We start from the raw sequence: 13,581 nt of genomic DNA, 5'->3' as shown, positions 1-13,581 counted from the left end.
ATATTGGCGAAACCAGCACAAAGTTCAGACTCCGCTTAAATAATCACAAACTAAGTATCCGCAATAATAACCCAGGTTTCCCTGTTGCCGAACATTTTAATCTCCCCAATCACAACTTATCTGACCTCAAATTTGTCATTCTATACGGCTTCTTCAAAACCGCTCATGAAAGAAGCAACCGGGAACTAAAAACCATCTTACGCCTCAACACACACAACAATGGGCTCAACAGGGATCTCAACGTTCTTAAAACGTTTCAAATTAACGTTTAAATAACGTTAAATAAAGGTTACGTTTTTAAAAACGTTGTATTAACAGTTTCACGTCTCGTTATATTTACGTTTATATATTACGTCCACACAACGTAAAGTTTTACGTTGACATTACGTTGCAGTTTAGTTACCTCATGACGTAACATACTTTACGTTGTATAAACGTTAGCACATTTCGTTATATTTACGTTTGAATATTACGTCCACACAACGTTAAGTTTTACGTTGACATAACGTTGCAGTTTAGGTACCTCATGACGTATCAGACTTTACGTTGTATAAACGACAGTACATTTCGCTATATTAACGTTTGAATATTACATAAATACGTCGTTGGTGAAATACGTAAATATTACGTTCTAACTTCGTCAAGAAGATAACAAAACAATATAAGTATTTTTTTTTGTTTTCTGTTTACAGAAGCCAAATTCAAAATGTTTCTGTGGTTGTAAAGTAAACGCTTACTTTTAGCTTATCGTGTTATACAGCACTTACGTTGTTATACATGCAGTTCCGTGCATATGCCTCAATCACAAACTGTTCGTTACATATGGTTTTTAGCTCCTTGCATATACCAATTCGTCAACACTACATGGCCTGCTTTTGTGCAAGGCCCAATCGCTGCACTCAAAGGCAACTGCCTGCAGTAAGCAAGCACATTATTGGTTCATAGCTGACGGTGTAGGCGTGGTTATTAGGCTGAGCGTGGGCAGTACATAAACATGCATAAAGGCGCCAGTTTCGGAAACTACTAAAAATATTTCACACCTTATTCTGATCAAGCCTGCTTTGACTGCTGATTGGTCAATAACTATCACGTGAATTCTTCAGAGACGCCGTGCTGAGCCGACGACAACAGGTTCAATACTGTTGATGGACGCTTACGTGCAAGAAAAAAATGATGGGTGCTGAAAAACTTTAACCCAAATGTTCAAGGTAAGTGTCATTGATAAAAATTCACACATCAGCAAGGTCTGAGATATTTGTGTAGTAAACGACATATTTTAGGTAATTTCACGCCTCTATTTAGTGTTCAGCGTAGCGTTAGTTAGAACTAGCCTACTCAATGATTGTGCGCCTAACGTTATGCTAATGTTATGTATGTAATACATACAGTAGTACAAGGCTACTAGCATTTAGTAATGTATGTATGAATGACAATGAAGCTACACTGAATACCAGCATTTGACTTCGTGTATAAGCTAGCCTAGTCCACTGCAGCTCTATACAAATCAATGTTTTACTATGCCTAGTTAACTGACTTTGTACACAGAGCTTAAATTTTTGTAGGAGCCTTAAACTGCCTAAGAAAGGTTAATTTCTGTGGTTAGATTCACAACATCAGACCCAGGCATGATACTGTACAGTGTACTAGTAGGCCATATTGTTACCTGCCTTTGTTGCTGCATGAAACTTAGAACAGGTTGAAGAACTGTTTGTGATTTGGCAATGTTTTGCAAACCAAAAATCTGTGATATTTATATGAAGCTTTATTTTCCAAAATATATTGACTCATGCTGCTGTTGTTTGTTTAATTCCCAACTTTTGTGTGGGCCTTAGTACTTAGTGGCAGCAATGACTCTGTCGACTTAGTTCTCATTTTTGTGTATTCTTTACAGGGATCAAATTTTGAAAAAAAGATCTTGTTAGTCTAGAGCAGGATTAGTGGAACGGACTGCAGTCATCAAATTTAACTGGTGGTCTGTCAACACTGCCCTACATGTAGGTACACAGGGAATTGCTTCTTTCTTATTTTTATATACGAAAAATACAACTGTTTGAAACTGTGCAGCCACTTTAAACTTCATAAAATTACCCAATATGTGTTTAATTTCTTCTTTTCTACCAGAAAAATGAAATAAATAGACAAAGCTTCACTCTCCTGAAAATAAAACCCTGAAGGAGGTAATCAAACCAGTCGTCCCATTTGAAACTCAAGAAGTAGCCACAGCAAGGTATCCCTATTTATTAAAGGCGATATCGCTCGTAGACTTTTTTTTGAGGGCGCTGGCATTATCGAGGTTTCAGCGAGGTTTACTGGGACCCCTATTAATCACGTGACCTCGGTGGCAAATTTAGATCAGTGAATAGCACAGGCAAGCGTATGCGCAACAAGCCCGTACCCATGCACACATAATGTTATAACACAGCATTTCAGTTTACTGTACTGTTTACCGCATAGGACTTTCGTCCTCGATAGTTTGTTGTTTGTGTGCCTTTTGAGTAAAGAATACTGTACGATTTTCGTCCAAATACATTCGATTAGAGTATTGTGACAATCATGGAAAAAGGATCAGGGCAAGGAGAATCGGGCGAAATAAAACGACCTTATCCTGGAACGAGCGTAGGCTAGGTTTAAGTGGAGAAAGGCCTTTGTTGCATGGACCTGACAAAAACAGCAGTGCAAAGGAACAACAGCGACGAAGAGATGCCACGAAGATCTATCTTCTACGTTCCTATGTACAGTAAGCTGGCAAATGGAGAAAGAACTCTACAAACATGTCCATGATTTGACTTCTGTGAGCAACGTATATTTCGCAGGACATTTGCTTCAGGATCACACAAAAAGGTAATGATTTGCTAAGCTAGGCTAAAACTGTATATGGTAGTTGTCCTAGGTTACATGTATAGCCTATCAGTATTGCGAAGTACAGAATACTGCGAAGTTCGGACACCCCTAAGAAATACACGATTTCACCATGATAACCTACAAGCAAAAGCCAATATCACTAAAAACTACGAAGCTACAGTTATTTCCTCTCCAAAATGACCTGTGTGCAAGTATGTACGTATATATTTGTCAATAAAATGAAGATATTGGAGTATTGGGGTATTTTAAGGCTTAGGTGTTCGAACTTCGCAGTGTCTAGTATGCTATTGTATTTGTAACATACATGATTTGATATGCCTAGGCTATGTAACTAGGCCTATCATTCATTATTTTTCCAATGGACCTAGCGTATGCTAACCTTATCATACTTATCCTAGCACAAAATAGCAGTAAGTTGTATTACTGAGTCAGCATCATCACTGTTTGTGAATGCTTGTCATGAAGATACTGTATACAGTTAAAAATGAAAGTATCCTTTCTAAAGAAGGCTGACTCATATTTATGCAATGGAAAGCTGGGCCTTTTCATCACCAAAAAGTAAACTGTTTTTGCCTCAACAAATTGATGGAAATATATTTTCTAACCACTAGGCCTAGGTGATCTGTTCATCCCCACCCCCTCCAGGTTCTAAATTGTTATCAGCTGTCCTTGTTTGAAGAAGATATTCTTGTGAATGAGCATTTGAAAAAAAGAAAGAAGTTTGAAGCCTCATCTTTGCCCAGTCATAATTAACTAGGCATATATAGAACTAAGGCCTACAGTATAGTAATAAATATCTGAATTTAGTGTTCAAAGTAACTGCATCCCCTAATTTTGTAATATGCACCAGTGAGGAAGGCCTACTGTGCTGTACAAGTACAACCACATGGACCTGCAGTTTTCCTATAAAAATAATGCATCTACATAAATACTTTAGAATCACTCCTAACTGATTCACATGTTTTCACACCGCTACATATGCAACTATACCTTAGGTTTTTCTAAGGTCAGCCACAGCCAGCATATACGCAATCAAGTTTTAATGGTTCATTTGGGCAACGGGGTGTATATGCTATCTACTGACTCAATCATGTGTACATTTCTGCGTTTGGGATTTTTGAAGGAACCCAACTGCTATGCAAGAACTAAGGTAAATTAGCCTCACAAATTGAGGGAACATATTAGTACATATAGCTACACCTATATAAACCTTTATATTGCCATGCCTGGAGGTAAGAAAGTACCAGTTTTTTGTGTAGGACTGATGCTATAATGTTGTGATAAGTTATCATATTTTTATATATGGGTCAATCCATGCCAAATCAACAGTGGCCTCCATGCCCACCCTCTCAGAATTGCCTGAAATTGATATGGTGTCTTGCAATATGTCTCAAAGGATGAAATTGGGCAAAAAAAAATTGGAAAACTTTTTGGTTGCTAGGATACGGCCCCGCCTAGCAACCAAATCCAGATTGCATTTTAAGAGCCCTAAATGATCTGATGTTTAGTGTTCAAAAATTATAATCTATTAAATTTGGTGACCGTAACTATCTCTTGTGGAGAGTAATCTAGCGTTAATGGTAGTCTGAAAACTAGCTATGCATGCAAACAGGCAATTTTTCACAATGGTGGGCTTATGTCATGGAGTAAGCTAGCATCTCAATTCTCACTCATGAAACCAACTGCTCACATAAACAGGAAGTTTACACAGTAGGTAAATAATGAGTGTACATCAAACTTTGATCAAAAGACTGGACATCTTTTAGTGATATGAAACCAATCAGTTCACTTAGACAGGAAGTTTACATAGTAAATTGTACATTGACATGTGAGCTCAGGTTGTTGAGCAAGCAGTTGGGCAACACAAAATTATCCTCACAATTTTCTTGAAAGGTACCACGGTTTTAGGATATGTTGAAGAAGAGTATGAAAGAATATATCATCCTTATCTGGGTTTAAGTCATTGTGGGTTAACAATATGTTATTATTGAAATCTGCCAAAGTGTTTGTTTGTTACTTTTCTCTTTCATATTTTTTCTTGGGTAGGTATGATAAAAACATGTTTGTTTGTAATGATTTGGTCATTACCAGATTCATTATGCATACAATTAAGCTTGGGGTGTACAGTAAAGTTACTATTTGAGTTATATGATTTACGGACAATTTTTTTGTTTCATTGAACAGGTGTCAAATGCATCTTTCCAGAAGGATGCCGAAAGTCAAACAGAGGCATTCTCAGCAGCTGTCACCACAGAAAGATCAGTTGACACTCAGAAAGGAGAAGGTAAATTTATATGTTTATCCTTGCATGAATAACAGACTGGAAGAGCAGTGCTAATCTTATATCTGATCTGATGTGATCAGAAAAATAATACAATTTCATTCTCATTAAATTCCTAAAGAAAAGAAACAAATGGTAGCATATTGCTCATCCACTAAAAAGCGTACATGTGTATGAGAATTTATATAAAAGTCAGTGGGCCTGATATTATGAGGATCTTCTTTAGAGGCAAACTGACTAGTAACAGGTAATTCAAGAGACACAATAGAGCCTGGAACAGAGAGGACATGGTGAACACAAAGAAAGAAGTTTATGGTGTATTGAAAAAAAGGAGTCAGGGAAAGCAGAGGTATTTAGATAAACTGTGGAGTACAAAGCGATGATTAAGAAAGGAGAGAGGGGGAATGAACTATGGCAGAATACAGAGATGGAGCAGGATTAAGTTAGCATAGGCGTAGGAGCCTCGTTTGATTTGTGGGGGGCTGAAACGACTTGCCCGAAAAATATAACCGATCAACATGTTGTTGTGCATATCATATAGGCATTCATCGGTTATTACATCACATGCCAATAACATACAATCATTTTGCGTCTTATTAGCCTTCCATATTGGTTAAAATTATTGGGGAATCTGTAAAACAAAAATGATCATAACAATATAAGTTTAAACATTGAAAAACACATTGCAAAATATTCTTCTTGCAGTAGGTGCCTGAAAAATTCTCAACTTATTGCCGAATTTTCACAAACAAAAAGTGAAAAATACATTGCAAATTATTCTTCTTTCAGTAGGTGCCTGAAAAATTCTCAGCATATTGCCCAAATTTTCACCAAAAAATGTGAAAAACACACTGCAAATTATTCTTTTTTTTAAGTAGGTGCCCGGAAAATTCTCAGCATATTGCCCGAATTTTCACCAAAAAATGTGAAAACACACTGTAAATTTTTTTTTTTAAGTAGGTGCCCGAAAAATTCTCAGCATATTGCCCGAATTTTCACCGAAAAAAGTGGAAAACACATTGCAAATTATTCTTCTTTCAGTAGGTGCCTGAAAAATTCTCAGCATATTGCACGAATTTTCACCCAAAAATGTGAAAAGACACTGTAAATTATTCTTTTTTCAGTAGGTGCCTGAAAAATTCTCAGCATATTGCCCAAATTTTCACCAAAAAATGTGAAAAACACACTGCAAATTATTCTTTTTTTTTTAAGTAGGTGCCCGGAAAATTCTCAGCATATTGCCCGAATTTTCACCGAAAAAAGTGGAAAACACATTGCAAATTATTCTTCTTTCAGTAGGTGCCCGAAAAATTCTCAGCATATTGCCCGAATTTTCACCAAAAAATGTGAAAAACACACTGAAAATTATCCTTTTTCAGTAGGTGTCCGAAAAATTCTCAGCATATTGCCCGAATTTTCACCCAAAAATATGCAAAACACACTGCATATTATTCTTTTTTGAAGTAGGTGCCCGAAAAATTCTCAGCATATTGCCCGAATTTTCACCAAAAAATGTGCAAAACACACTGCATATTATTCTTTTTTGAAGTAGGTGCCCGAAAAATTCTCAGCATATTGCCCGAATTTTCACCAAAAATTTTGGTTGGGGGGCTGCAGCCCCCCCCCCCCCCCGCCTCCTACGCCTATGTAAGTTAGTCATGTCCTTCTTGTATATTGAGCCCATTCAGTTGAATGGTGCTAAGGCATTCCGTCCACTCTCTCTATCTCTGCTGTGGTGTATATACTATGTCTGAGATGGTTAGTCTACGAATTTAGTTACCTGTTGGGACATGTCTTACTTTAATGGTATGATTGGGGAACTGAAAGTGTTCCCCTACTGGAGTCTCCATTTTCATTGTATTGACCTGTGACTAGAACTGCTTATTGAGGGTGGTCTTGGTTTCACCAACATACTTGTAACTTCAATATCTTCTACTTCAATGTCCTCTAAACTCAATGACACCATTTAAATTGAAATATCAGTTTCCAGCGCTGCAAAAGTGTGGTAAGTTCTAAACAAAAGTATATTTTTAGTCACAGCCATAGTAGCTATAGCAGGATACTTGCAATCTAGTAACAAATGTTTTATGTAATCTTTACAGATACTTCTGATCCAGTTACTTCAACACCTCTCAAGAAGCCATCTGCCATGTTCTGTCCAATGTCACCAGTAGGATTAGATATGGAGCAGCATGGGAGAGAAACCTCAGACCATACAAATACACATTGCCACATTTACATGATCCTGAACAAAAGAGATCATACATATGGCAGGGGCAAGCACTTTTCCCAGACTTTTATTGACAGGTTGTGCGACATTCGTTGGATTAGCAGCTATTGATACATCTGCATCACCAGATTGAGATAAATTGCTTCCGTCCATTTTGTTCGATAGTAGCTATGACTGTGAATCAGAAGCTTGGCCACCCTCTAAGTCAAGGTGGGCAAGGTTGGGGAAATTCAATCAAGGAGTAACAATCGAGAATGGCCAGCTTTGTATTATTGTATATAGGCCTACACACACAGCGGGTATAAATATCTGTATCGGTTTATTTATACTGGTGTTCATATCCGTTGCCAGGAGGCAGGAGGGGATATGATTTGAACGTGGGGAGGGTGTGGGGGTGGGGGAGGGGTCCCCTTTGAAGTGTTCAAACGATGCTACATTTTACATCTATCTTCTTGAATCACATGTACATTAAATACCCCTATAGACACGATCAATCAGTCCTGTCTCTCACCTCCTCTCATGCACTGGTGTATTTATTTCCTGGCAACATAACAGTTAGGCATAGTAAGGGTCAGAGGTCATCACAACTTAAAGAGTTGTGTGAGTCCCTGTGGTCTCTTACATCCTTGTAGCAGTAGGGAGAAGAAGCCTAATAGATCAGAAACCATGATCATCTTCTGTTGTGTCTTATTTTCCAGCATCCTTGAAACATTATATCCTTCCCCTTTGATTTCTTGATGTCATAAGCTGTATTTATGTGGTGCATTATTTAATTCCAGTATTGAGATTGTATATTCTTCTTGTGTATTTTACAGTATCCCAGTGATCTCCATTTTCTGCTCTTGGTTTTCTTTTCGCTGTATTTCATATCATATCTATCTCTACCCCTAACCTCCATCTCCACATTTTCTTTACTTTCTTCCTCCATCCCTTCATCTGTCTTTCACTCTTTCTTTTTTGACCTCTTTCCTTCCCTCTGTTTACCCTGTATGTTTTAGTTTGCCGACTCCCCCCCTTACATCTTACCCCCCTAAAAAATGTTCACAAGGTTGACAAGTCTCCCCATGCTAGTCCCAAGCTATACACCTTTGTTGTGGTGACCGTTCACTATATTTGCGGATCAAATGGAAAGCTCTACCCCCCCCCACCCCTTACTTCCCAGTGTCATGAATCGGCAAATGGAAGATTATTCGGAGTTGTTCGTGATGGTTCAATGATCTTATAGTCAGGCATAGGCCTATATGGTTCTCTTTGTCCTTCATTGTCGTCGAAGTTTGAAATGAATTAATCGTGCTAGGAACTTCCGGGCAATGTTTAATTTTCTGTGGCAAGAAAAAAATCTCCCCCCCCCCCAGTGTCCCTCCTGGTTGACTAGAGCCTGTAGGCCTATATGGTCACACAATAGTATAGATAAGTATGAGCCATGCAGACAGCTTTTTTTTTTTTTTTTTTTTTTAAATTCAATCCAATTGAGTTATAGTTTCGAATTGTAATTCGAGTCAGTCGTGATGAGGTGCCCCATGGTGGGGCTGGGTAGCCCACCCCCAACCCCGTTGCCGACTTTTTGGCATTTCTTTGGGAGCCGTTCGGAACAAGAGGCAGGATAATCAATACTGGAGTACAGTACGCTGGAAAGCAATAAACTGACGTGATTTAGAAAAAAAAAGTTGTTTGCTTTGACTGCCGATGTTCAGCGAGTCACTTTTCAATGGAAATAACTTTTAATTTATTGTTCATGTACTTATTCCCTTTTTGCCAATCCTTTCTAAAAAGGGTGGAGCCGCCCCTTATGGCAACGTATTTTCGTTCCCATTTCCGTTCAAATTTCGTTATTTTTAATTAGGGTCAAAGGGGTGCAAGGACAGGGTTTACGTGCACCGGTTAGGAGGATGGGGTGCAGCTAGGGCAAGTGTTCTGTGATCGCCTAAAGGGCCCGTTGTCAGGAGTCCAAAAATAATTAAATATACATATTTATCTATATATGGTTTATGACATAAAATCCTGATATATAACTAAAATTTATATATAAAATACAATGTAAGTTGTGACTGTGTCTATGTGTAATTAATACCTAAATTGGCTGAAATACCAATTGTTCACATATGACGGACTTGACCATACGTTTGATACCCAATGTTGTAATCACTTCAGTCAATTTTTTCACTCATTCGCGTCTGTCCTTTTTGTGACACGAGTCAATGTATCAGACATAAACTTCACTATAAGTTTCTTGAGCTGTGAAAGAATGTCGGCTCGCAACTAAGGTTGCAATATTTCAAATACTTTACTCAGGTTAGTACAAGACTGGCGCATCTGTAAAGGTTTGGAATACACTGGTTTTTTACAGTAAAATAGTACTGTACTTCTATAGGCTAAACTTCTGATATTCGATACAGCATAAAGCATGCATAGCTTTCCAAATCAGTGAATCAACTACGAAACCAGGGCATCCGAACAGTTCGGACTTCGACTGTTCACCATGTGGGCCTAAAAGAGTAAAAACAGGGAACCGCTAGAGTAGCAGCTCCCTGGTCAAACTATTACACCTATACTGTACAGCTACTACAGCCCACTAGTTGTGAAAAGTTATGAACGTAAAACAAACCACAGAGTTTTGTATCACACAACACACACGAAAACGCGACGTAATAATTTACCGCATACTACTGACCAAGGAGTTTTTCCATAACAACTCCCTGTACTGACACTGCCACAGACAAGAAACTATGCAGGAATTTCGCCAAGGCCACCGCTTCAGGTAACCAAACCCTTTTATTGCTTACTAGCCGTAAATACGGGCTGAGAAATTACGAAACAACAGCGACGAACTGGTAGAGGGTAGTATTGATATTATTTTTGAATCGGTTGGTGTGAAGGACAGAATTAACGAGGAAATTACGAGCGATCCCACCTTTAAAGTACAACTGCTTAAGGCAGATCACACTAATAAGCACAGTAAAAATAATTAGCCAAACTCATGTCCAAATTTCCAACTTTGTCACTATTTTACTGGTCTTGGCGGGAAAAAATAAATTAGACCTGTCGAAGGGAGGAATTTTAGTGTATTTTGCCGTAGAATAAGTATTCCAGCCTATTTTCAGTTTCCTTTTATTAAATGTAGAACAATTTTTATTATTGAATGTTAGTCCTTATACGAGAATGATTTCAGTCATATGAAAGTAAGAGGTCAGTTATTCCTCAGTGATTTACTGTGTTGTTATGCATCACACTTACTAAAGATATACAACCAGTTCATCATGTTCTTAATTTTTTAATCTTTCTGACCGTAAAAGTATCTGAACATTCTAGCATTATTGGCTTGAATTTGGTCGTGAAAACACTAATATAGCTGATTTTCAAGAAAGTTTGGCCGTGAGCATGTTTTACAATTTGGCCACCTTAGATTGTACATCTACAAGGCTTGACCGGTGTGAAGTTAGATACTTATTCCCCGTTCCTCGTTCGATATTCGCGAATGAGTAACTGAGCTGCCTAATCGGTTACGTATTCGACAATTGTATCGACGTAACACCTGTGGCAAGACAAAAGCTTTCTTACAAGATGTTCAACATTTGGTCGTGGAAAGAGGTTTATCTATGGCCCATGGGTCATATGAACTCCGATGACTATGTAGAAGGGTACCATAATGCATCTTGCCCGGTCCAAATAGTTCTTGGCCAACTAAATGACCAGTACTTCATCAGTTCTTAAATTAATGTAAAAAAATTACTTTAGGCCCTAATCAAGACTAGCACGCCTTGGACCACCTTACCAATGGGTCATATGAATTCTTGACACATTGTAGAAGGATACCATAATGCGTCTTGCTCGGTCCAAAGAGTGCTTGACCAATTAAAATGACCATTAGATCAACATTTTCTTTAAATAAATGTAACGGGAACTGAAATAAAAACATAAGAGCCCTAATCAAGACCAGCACGCCTTGGACCGCCCAACCAATGGGTCGTAGGAAGTCTAAGGATCCTGTAGAAGGGTAACATAATGCGTCTTGCCCGGTCCAAAGCGTGCTTGACCAACTTAAATGACCACTAAATCATTACTTCTTCCGATGAGTGTAACGGGACCACGAAAAAGCTTTGGGCCCTAATCCATGCAGCACGCCTTGGACCACCTAACCAATCGGTAACATTAACTCTCAGGACATTGTAGAAGAGTACCATAATGCGTCTTGCCCGGTCCAAAGCGTGCTTGACCAACTTAAATTACCACTAAATCATTACTACATCATCGAGTGTAACGGGACCACGAAAAAACTTTGGGCCCTAATCCAAGCAGCACGCCTTGGATCACCAAACCAATGGTCAACATGAACTGTAATGACATTGTAGAAGAGTACCATAATGCGTCTTGCCCGGTCCAAAGCGTGCTTGACCAATTTAAATGACCACTAAATCATTACTACATCATCGAGTGTAACGGGACCACGAAAAAGCTTTGGGCCCTCATCCATGCAGCACGCCTTGGACCACCTAACCAATCGGTAACATGTACTCTAAAGACATTGTAGAATAGTACCATAATGCGTCTTGCCCGGTCCAAAGCGTGCTTGACCAATTAAACTGACCTTTAAATCATTACTTATTAAATGAGTGCAAAGGGACCACGAAAAAACTTTGGGCCCTAATCCATGCAGCACGGTTTGGACCACCTAACCAATCGGTAACATGTACTCTAAGGACATTGTAGACGAGTACCATAATGCGTCTTGCCCGGTCCAAAGAGTGCTTGACCAATTTAAATGACCACTAAATCATTACTACATCATCGAGTGTAACGGGACCACGAAAAAGCTTTGGGCCCTCATCCATGCAGCACGCCTTGGACCACCTAACCAATCGGTAACATGTACTCTAAAGACATTGTAGAATATTACCATAATGCGTCTTGCCCGGTCCAAAGCGTGCTTGACCAATTAAACTGACCTTTAAATCATTACTTATTAAATGAGTGCAAAGGGACCACGAAAAAACTTTGGGCCCTAATCCATGCAGCACGGTTTGGACCACCTAACCAATCGGTAACATGTACTCTAAGGACATTGTAGAAGAGTACCATAATGCGTCTTGCCCGGTCCAAAGAGTACTTGACCAATCTAAATGACCACTAAATCATTACTTCTTCAATGAGTGAAAAGGGACCACGAAAAAGCTTTGGGCGCCAATCAAGACCAGCACGCCTTGGACCACCTAACCAATAGGTCACAGGAAGTCCAAGAACATTGTAGAACGGTACCATGATGCGTCTTGCCCGGTCCAAAGAGTGCTTGACCAATTTAAATGACCACTAAATCATTACTTCGTTAATGAATGTTAATGGACCTGCAAATATGTTTAGGCCCTTGTGAAGACCAGCACGCCTCGGACCACCCAACCAATTGGTCTTATGAATTCTAAGGACATTGTTGAAGAGTTCCATAATGCGTCTTGCCCGGTCCAAAGAGTATTTGACCAATACAAACGACTAATGCACAATCATTATCCAGTACATTCATCAATATCTTCTTTTTTGAATTTCAACTCTACGTCTGTACCAGTGTGGTGATACAAAACAAAAGCAACACCTTTGGCTAGCAAGTTTAATGCTTATTGGTGCTTTACAATCATAAGCATACAAAGTTTCCTTCCCATTCCGGAGAAACACACGCGCACTCTTCTTTTTTTTTCTTTTTTTCTTTTTTTTTTTGGGGGGGGGGGAGGGCCTTAGCGCAACTACATTTTCAGAATGAAGTGATTTCTGTAGACTGGCAACGAACTGAAAACGTTTTTGTTTTAATTATTCGTTTATAGAACTTAATTTTATTTCTTTTATTCATTTCACCCGTCAACCCTTCACATATTTACAGATTTAAAGAACAAAGAAGTGTTCTTGCCTCTCTTCTTGAAAGTGGTTTTGAACGCTTTAACCCCCTTCGTAGATTCTGAAAGATTCCACTGCTACATTCTAGAGCTGACCATGGAGCTATAAACAGACTATCAGTCATATCGGGTCAAGCGGAGATAAACTGACTTTAATAGTTTATTTAGCAAAATAGTCTTCAAGTGAAATAGGTCTACCCAGACATATATTTTATGCAGAAATCCCTTTCTGATATATTTATGATCTCCATTAGTGATAGTTGGTAATGAACCATCCAAGTTACCCTATAGTGCCATCTATGCATTTTGATTTTATCGTGTTCCCATGCATG

The 13,581-nt window shown here is 38.7% G+C and overlaps 2 protein-coding genes and 1 long non-coding RNA gene across 4 annotated transcripts in view; 2 read left to right on the top strand and 1 right to left on the bottom strand.

Moving 5' to 3' along the window:
* LOC139970900 (uncharacterized) overlaps positions 1-13,581 on the top strand; it is a 142,432-nt gene that overhangs the window by 72,277 nt on the left and 56,574 nt on the right. The window lies entirely within an intron of this gene.
* Positions 1-13,581, bottom strand: part of LOC139970902 (uncharacterized) — a 53,769-nt gene that overhangs the window by 9,013 nt on the left and 31,175 nt on the right. The gene's annotated exons all lie outside the window — the stretch shown is intronic.
* On the top strand, positions 595-8,173 carry LOC139971746 (uncharacterized). Of its 2 annotated transcripts, XR_011794471.1 has the most exons (5): positions 595-1,208; positions 1,892-1,994; positions 2,122-2,841; positions 5,047-5,146; positions 7,246-8,173. It is a non-coding gene; the product is annotated as an uncharacterized lncRNA (long non-coding RNA). The 2 variants fall into 2 exon arrangements; XR_011794470.1 differs by having other exon boundaries at positions 596-1,994.

The sequence above is a fragment of the Apostichopus japonicus genome, chromosome 8 (genome assembly GCF_037975245.1).
Source record: "Apostichopus japonicus isolate 1M-3 chromosome 8, ASM3797524v1, whole genome shotgun sequence".
Taxonomy (NCBI): domain Eukaryota; kingdom Metazoa; phylum Echinodermata; class Holothuroidea; order Aspidochirotida; family Stichopodidae; genus Apostichopus; species Apostichopus japonicus.
The sequence above is the reverse complement of the archived record's forward strand: the minus strand, read 5'-3'. Positions and strand labels throughout refer to the sequence as shown.